Source organism: Phaethon lepturus, unplaced genomic scaffold (assembly GCF_000687285.1).
Source record: "Phaethon lepturus isolate BGI_N335 unplaced genomic scaffold, ASM68728v1 scaffold10003, whole genome shotgun sequence".
Classification (NCBI taxonomy): Eukaryota; Metazoa; Chordata; class Aves; order Phaethontiformes; family Phaethontidae; genus Phaethon; species Phaethon lepturus.
The window spans coordinates 22589-31029 of NW_010529713.1; positions in this window are offsets into that span (position 1 = coordinate 22589).

The window sequence follows — 8441 nt, forward strand, 5'->3', positions numbered from 1 at the left end:
GGCAGGAACTGGAAGGAATGTGGGGAAGGAGACTGGGATTGTGAGGCCCTGGGAAGCAAAGAGAGGGATCAAACAGGGAGCCGAGCGCGCTGCATGTGACTATGGAGAGAAAAAAGGCAGGATGAAAACATTGAAACTGAGGAAACAACCTGGGTCTGAAAGCTGGGACAGGAGGGCCGGGGGACTGGAATGATGAAGAACAAGGCTGGAGGGGAAGACTAGGACTGAACGGATAGGAAAACAGAAACCGGGGTGAAAACCTGAAGAGTGGTGACTGGGAGTCACTGGCAAGAAGAAACTGGAAGAATGAGCAAGGGAGACGTGGGACTAAGCAGGGACAGTTTTGGAAGGGACAAGACAGAAGAGGTCAGAACAGGGGATTTGTTTGGAGGTACCACTTGAATACTCTTCCATCATGAGTCTGGATTAGGGACAGTTTTTTTGCAGCTTCTTTGTACCTCTGCTGCTGGCAAAGATCTGTAAAACCCATTATGTCTCTTGCTCCCTGCATTTGCAGTTAGTTCAGAGGGTGAATACGTTACCGCATGAACGCAAGTTTCCAGAGCCCTGTCCTGGAGCCGAAAGTCCCGACCCTGTCGATGGTGTGTGTTGTTATGAGTGTGGTGCTACCTGGCAGAACATCTGAATTGTTAGTGTGGAGCTTAAGAAATCACAGAAAACTTTAAAGGAGTTGCAAGTTTGTGTCTTAAGAAGTGTCAGCGTGTGCGTGGGCAGTACAGCTCTGGTCCAGCCCCCCCGGTGTGCGCCTGAAGGCAGAGCAGGGTGCAGGCTTGTTCCGGCAACACACGCACACAGAACGGGCAGAAGAGCTGGGGAGCAGAGGACCAGGCAAAGCTGTCAGGATTGGCAGGGCTGGTTGTGCAAACCTGGGGAACGTACCCGAGCAGATTAGGAGGAAGGCATTTTAAAGGCAAAACAGAGGCTGAAAGGCTTCTCCCCCATTAAGTTTGGCCACAGACTGAAGTGGGGCTAGGACTTCATCCAAACAGCTGAAAAAGGAGAAAGAGAAGGCCACTGAGGAATTTAGTGGGGCAGGATGTTGCAAGACAAACCTTATAAACTGGTAGATTAGTGTGTGTATTTACTTTACTGTAAATGATCCTGAAAAGGCAGCTAGGTTTTTAACCTGTTTTTCACTTTTTTAAAGCCTGCAGACTTTTATCTTTGTAGATAAATGGATAAAGGTAAATTCCTTGTCTCATAAAAAGTTCATCAGGTGAATGATGTAGTTCTTTCAAAATGTCATCAGTCTTCCTGGTCCAAGTGGTATTCACAGCAGGTTCTCAGCCAGTGGAAGTCAAAATGCCAGCTCCCTTTGAATAGCACAGAGGCAAGTCATGTATAATTGAATCTCTTACTTTTATTGTTGAAGCACTGATTTTATCCAGGCTGCTTATGTGCTACACTTGCTGATCTCAGGGGAAGACATTTGTGATTTCCTAAGAAAGCTTTAAAGACCTTAATTTTGTAAGTTCGCAGAGCACACGTACAGAAGGACCCACAGGATCATCTGGTCTGATCTTGTGTGTGTAAGAGGCTCTTCTCTGTCTGTCTGTTACTCTTGTGCTGAGGCTGGTAACTTGACTGAGGTCTGTGCTTAAACAATACCTGCGAGAAAAGCACCCAGCCTTACTTTGGGAACACTGAAAGAATGGAGGTCCAGCACTTCCCTTGGCAATTTGTTCCAAAGGTTTATTGCCTTTTGTGCGAAACAAGATTTGCTCCTCATTCAAAATACGAACACATCTGGCTTCATTTTTCAGCCACTGGTTTTTGGTTCTGCTAAAATCAGAAAACTTGTAGTGCTTCCTATTTTTTCTTCATGGAAAAATTTTTCTTCAACACACACTCATCAATCACTTTTCAGTCTTCTTTTATGACTAAGCTTCTTAAAGGTCTTCTCAAAAGCTTTTGTCTCTCATGCCATGCCCCATCCCTGGAAACATTCCAGGTCAGGTTGGACGGAGCTCTGAGCAACTTGATCTAGTTGAAGATGTCCCTGCTCACTGCAGAGGGGTTGGACTAGATGGCCTTTAAAGGTCCCTTCCAACCCAAAGACTCTATGATTCTGTGATTCTATGTTTGGGTACTTTTTATAACTCTTTTTGACAGCTTCTAATTTTTCAGCATTATCTTTTCAGCCAAGAACTATATATGCCCTATGACACTGATGTCTGTGTTCAGCTGCTTGCTATCCCTACATCCTAAATCCTTTGCAGAGTCGCATCTTTATAAAACACAGTTCCTCCTTCAGTAGATAGAAATTACATTGCTTGTTCCTGAACCAGCTTCTCATTTGGCCCTGGTAAATCACATGGGGATAAGAGTTGTTCCCGTATGTTCCTGTTGCTTCTCCCAACCTCATTTACTGCTTCATCCTTCTTCATGTCCTCCAGCTGTTTTGTCTTCACCAAGAGCAGCTGTTGGAGCACAGCCACTATTCAGAGAAGAATTCAAGATGTGTTGGCCTGGGTGTACAAAGGTGCTAGTAGGAACACAACCCTCAATCCTGTTCAGTTTGAAGGGGATGCCTGTATCTGCATTTTACATTAAACAGTTGTTTTCTAAAATAACAGAAGAAGCACGGACTGCTGTTTCACCACTCATGGCCTCCTAGCAGTGAGGCTGCAGAAGGGCAAGTCCTCGATTCCCCTCGTGCCCTACCTCAGGATTCTCTCGTGTTTCTACACACTGGTAAAAATTGAGTAGAGAGGGTGGCGTGAGGGATGCAGGGAGAAATCCTGCATGTTAGCCCCTAGCTGAGGTGCTTTCCTGGGAGACGTAGCTCTGCCTTACCTTCAGCTGAGAAAATGGATCTGGGATGGGATTTATGTTTCAACATTTTAAATAATGAAAAATCCAACAACTTCTACAAAGTTGGAGCTCCATCTCTCTACCTGTCTCACTTCAGGACAAATAAAATGAATAATGGTCCATGACTGTGATCCCCCCAATCTTTCTTTGTTTGTCCTTCTCTTTTGTTCAAGTATTTTTAACTGGGGAGGTGACAGGGTGCAAAAGAAATCCCAGAGACCTCTGAAGTTTCAAAAGATAAAATAGCAAATTTAGTGTCTCATTTTCATAGGTCTTCTTGCTCATGGTTTCCATAAAGCATGTCATGGCAGGGCTGTATTTGGGCATCACTTACAGTAGCTCCACACCACCAGCTTTGGTGGGGTTTGTTCCTAAGTTTTAACTCTTGTGATAAAACTTCCTTGCAAATCCTGGAAAGGACTTACCATACCCTTCAGTGATGTCTTAAAATTTCAACCTGTGTTTGGCAAGATTGTTTCATCAAGCAGTGACAGGTCAGACCTTAGCAGAGAAAGAACAGTACCTACCTGGCTCTGGCAGACTGATTCCCCCTCCCTCCCTCCCTCCCCTCCTCCTCTCCTCCCCTCTTTCCTTCCCTCGCCTTGTCCTTTATTTTTTCTCTTCTTTTTTTTTTGTCTCTTTCTTTATCTTTTTCTCTCTATCTTCCCTTCCCTTTCCCTCTCCCCCTTCCTTTTCCTTTCTTCCCCTCTTCCCCCTTTCCTCCCTTCCCACTTCCCCCCCGTCCCTCCCTCCCTTCCTCGTTCCTTTCAAAAACTGTTGACTCTGGGTAAAAGGAGACAGTTTTTAAAATTAAAATTGGCATAGGGAAGAGTACAGTGTCCTTCCACCTCTCAGCCTCAGTTCTGAGCATTCCAGGATTGTCAAAAAATAGTTTTTGAAAGCATGGAATTAGCTCAGAAGTTTGGGTCAACTCTCATATATATCAGTGAAAAGTCAGGTCATGATGACTAAAACTGCTCCCTAACAATAATCTCAAAGTAATAATCAAAGTGTAACTCTTCTCTCTCAAAGCCGCGGCTCAGCTCCCGGGCTGTGTTTTGGGACCTGCTGCTGGCAGAGCGCGGGCGCTGGCGAGGACGCAGGACGCAGCCAGCGGGGACCAGGCAGCATCTGCTGCTCCCGTGGGGTCTCCAGCACCTCCGGGCTGCTCACTGCCCTTGGGCCAGCGATGGGCTTCACCCAAAAAGCAAACGAAGAGGCTTGTATCGGAGTCAGCATTAAAGCAGGGGGAAGCACCAAGGAAAGCAAACCCTGAGCCCCTAAAGCTCGTGGGGGCAAAACTTTGTTGTTAATAAGATTCAAGTCCAAACTAGTTCCTGATAACAGTGAAGCTACTGGAAGGTTGTGCTGAGCCCCGGTGGCCGGGAGGACCAGGCTGCAGAGAGGGGAGTGGGGTAGGGCCAGTGCCAGCCTACGGCTGGACACACTTTGGTGCCCATGCCCAAGGCCATGCCCACAGGCGTCTGGCCAGCTGGGGGGCTGTAATCCATATAGGTGGCTTTAAAATGCCCTTTGCCTGGGAAATGAGCTGCATTGGCAGCTGTCCCCCACATGCTGCTCTTACGGCTGAGCTTCGCAGGCCACGGCAACAGATCAGGCGTCCTCCCTCCTTGGGCTCTTCATCCCATGCTGAGGATGAGGCTGGGGAAGCCACAGGTTTTCTTGGACCACTGTCTGGGGTCATGGGTGTCACCTCCTCACCCTAAGGGTTCCTGCTGCCGGCCCAGGGGCATCACCGGCAGTGTCCGTGGGCTTAGCTTAGCTGTCTCTGCCAGAGAAACAGCACCTTTCTTGGGACTGCAGTGAGGTACCACGCTGCCCTGCACACCCTGCTCCTAAGGGCTGGGACAGGTCTCACCTACGTGAGGTGAACTCTCTTTTGTGTGTTTGTGCCGGGTATGCCTTCTGCTTTGGCTTTCCATTTCTGATGGGTGGGTGCACCCCCAGGGCTTTGGGCGTGGGCAGCCACAGGGGACTAGTGCCTTCTGCCTGGAGGGGAGCTGGCTGCACCTCACTGCACCACCCCACACGTCCCACTGCCCCGCTGGATGTGTTTCCCCAGATGAACCTCCCTGCACAGCAACTGCCCACAGGGTTGGAAACGTCCTGTTGCACAGATCATCATCTTGCACCTCAGATGATGTCACCCTGCAACAGGGCATGCCGAGAGCTTCGGGTGGCCGGCGGCCCTGGTGAGCTGGTGGTGGAAGGGACTTACGGGGTGAGTTCACGAAGTTTTCCACCTGCCTTTCGTAGTCAACTCAGAGGAATTAACGCAGTGTAGAAGATGGCAGCTGTGTTGGAGCAGCAACAGAGAGCTACATGATTTAAATTCTGGTATGATAAACACTTGTCAGATAGCTGACACTAATCAATGAATGTCATCTAATAACAACAGACTGCCATCAGACGTGAACTCTATCCATGACACTTTCACCTTGGATTTACAAAAACCTCGTGAGATCAGCAGTTGGGCTTGTTACATTTCTTGTGAACTACAGCTATGAAATTCTTGGCTTGCCTCTCTCTGTGTGTCAAGGCAATTAACGTATTTTTTTTTTTTAATTTCAGGTTGGGTCAGTCCACATATACATAGCAATGAAAATTAAGCCAATAGAGTCACATGGCAGGAAATATAATGTTAACTTGATCCTGGCTGTGCTTTTTATGCTTAACAAGAGAAAATCAGGAAATAAGAAGAGTGTTGGATTTAATTTTGAATTTCCTGGTCCCTTGCTGTTTGTCATCTTGAAGATAACACCATCTAAACATACAGGGTCTTAAAAATTTAATTTCCTTTTTCTATTTCCTAGTTCCTATTGCTCAGGCCTTCAGGATTCTATTGTGGCTTCTCTTGAAGTAGAGACTTTTTATAATTCTGAGTATGTTTTCTGATTCACAGCGCATTTACATTCCTCTTGTTCTTTTCTACTTTTCTCCTGAGTGAAAGCTCTGCCTTGCCGCACACAAAGTCAGCCTGTGGTGCTAGAGGGAAGCCACAGAAAGGAGAATTTGTTGATACTGCCAGACCTTTTGTATTTTCCTTTTCACTCCTCTCTCCATGTCACTGAAGATGGCGGTTGCCCAACAGGGCACATCAGCAGACCTTACGTAGGGCGTGTTTGATCTCAGTGTGCAATATGCTCTGCAAGAGTGAGAAATCCTCTTTCTAAGGGCCAAAGAAAAGCCATATCTTGTCATTGCACCTTGAGACCAATAGGGAGAAGCTGGGATGCTTTGCTGTGATGTGACTGAGGTCACTGGTGTCATTTCCAGCTGCTGCCACCTCAGCGGAGGAGGAACCTCTGTCGGGCTTTTGGCCACAGTTGTGTCCTTGCTGCCCTTGCTATCCGGGGGCTGGTGGTTGCCCATGGGCCAGGGAGCTCACTTCACCTCTCAGTGGGTTCTCTGCAAAGTAAGACCAGCAAATTCAGAGGGATTCTGGCAAGAGGAACGGTCGCCCCATCCAGGGCTCTTTGAAGGTTCAGAGTTCACCCTCACTTGGTTAAAATAGAGGGTCCATAGATAGAAAAGTGTCTGCTGTCCTCACACATTTGTCTCATAGTCTGTGCCTTTTTTGTGCTGACTCCTTCAGTGATTTAAGCCTGCATGGTGTTTCCCATCATTAGATTTTTTCTACGAGACATTCTTTTTATTGATGCTAAAAGGGCATCACCTATTCTTCTAGTGTGGCCTGGCAAGCAGCACTCTGCAGAGAAGGAAATAAAGCCATGTTTTCATAACAGAGGGTCTTTTGCTAATTCTAGCCAGGCATACTACTTCCCACTTAAAATCTAGAACAAAATAAAGTAAATGGCTTGGTATATGTGGAAATTATTTTCTAATAATGGGTAGGTATTCTTGTTTATTATTTATATGCATATAATTCCAGAAGCAATTAACATCTTAATGAAATCTTGATATAGAATAATTTTTTAATGAAAACACGATTGTGAATATGATTTGCTCCTCCTAGCAAACCAAGCATAATTAGATCCAGTTTAATAACGTGCAAAACTATTAACATCTGAAGAATGTACTCTGAAAACATTCCTGTGATGACACAGGATCATCAGAAGAAGCTGAACTTACTTTTCCCAAGGTCCTGCAACACAGACGAGGCTGAGATGCTGTTGCAGTTACATCATGCTGATCCCATTGGTGACATACTCAGCTGTTTATTTGCAGAAAGCCTGTGCACTGTGAACCTTTGTTTGCCTTTTTTTGTCAGAGGATTTTTCCCCTTGAGCAAGGGATGAAACCCCTTTCAAGTTTAGATTTCAGGAAACTCAAAGCTCGATGAGAAATTAAGGTCTTGTTTGGTTTGGGGATTTTGCCATATTATATCCACTGGTGACAGCTGCTGATGGGGCTTTGTCAGTGTTGTCCCCAAGTGCATACAGGCAAAGCTGCTATTTGCACTAGTGGAGATCAGCCGGCCCCCGAACAGGACTGAATTGCACAAATGCAAATCACAGCTCGCTGCGCCCTGCTGACCTGCATAAAGGGTTTCGCCAGTGTCAATGCGTTGGCTCTGCAAGCGGAGCTTTTCTCCAGGGCAGCTAGAGGCTAGTGGCTAGCAGGGATTTGGATGCGACATATCACACCTAAAGCAGAGCAGTGGGGAGGACAGGCAAGCCATGAAACATGCTCCGGGGTGGCTTGACGCACACCCAGCCCAGGAGACTCGCGGCCCACCAGCTTCCCTCCCAGAGTACACAGGAGCCTCTGTACAAACCTTCTGATAAGCCTGTTCCCAAGATCTGAGCTTATAACAAAGCTTTCATAACTTCTGTCCAGGTTTTTGTTTGATTTTTTTTTTTAGTGAAATAATCATCCCGTTCTGCTCAAACTCACACCGGGCAGACCAGGAAAGGGATGAGGTGGGAATCCTCTCCGGATGCCTTAAGAGCTTAGAGACCATTATAGGCACTTTAGCAGGCTTTGGCCAAGGTTAAACCCAGGTGGGCTTTCTCTTGCTGAGATCCCTTTTGCCAGGGCCTCACAATTCTTTATACAGCAGGACTCACATTTTCCAGCGTGGCTGTGTGCAGCCATTTTTACACACCTAATTAAGCCAGAAATGCGTGTTTAGTGTTCCAGCGATGACAGAACCACCCAATAAACTTTAGCACTTATGTACATAGGAAATGGTGCATACAACATCAAAGCTGTGTACACACATTAAATAATTCATCCTTATAATAACCCCCAGAGGTGGCGGGGAGAGGCATTAGCTAAACAGCTCACCCCGTTCCTGCAGCAAGCCACTGGCAGAGGCAGGGTTAAGCGCTGCGAGGCTTTGGTGCCGAGCTTTGTGCTTCATCTATCAGCCCGCACCGCTCTGCGGTGGATGTACGTAGCAGCTCGTATGTTATTTGGAACATTTCCTACTCCAAGACATTCTCCTGTGGGAAGCAGCCAGGAGTCCACATGAACAAAATATTCCATAAAAACAAACCAGTGATCCCCGGGTTGGAGCGGCTGGTGCCGTGGAGGAGAGGCAACGCCACGCAGATCAGCGATGCCGCTGGAGCTGCACGTGACGCTAACGCCCACGAGTGTGTTGTGACGCCGCGAGGCCA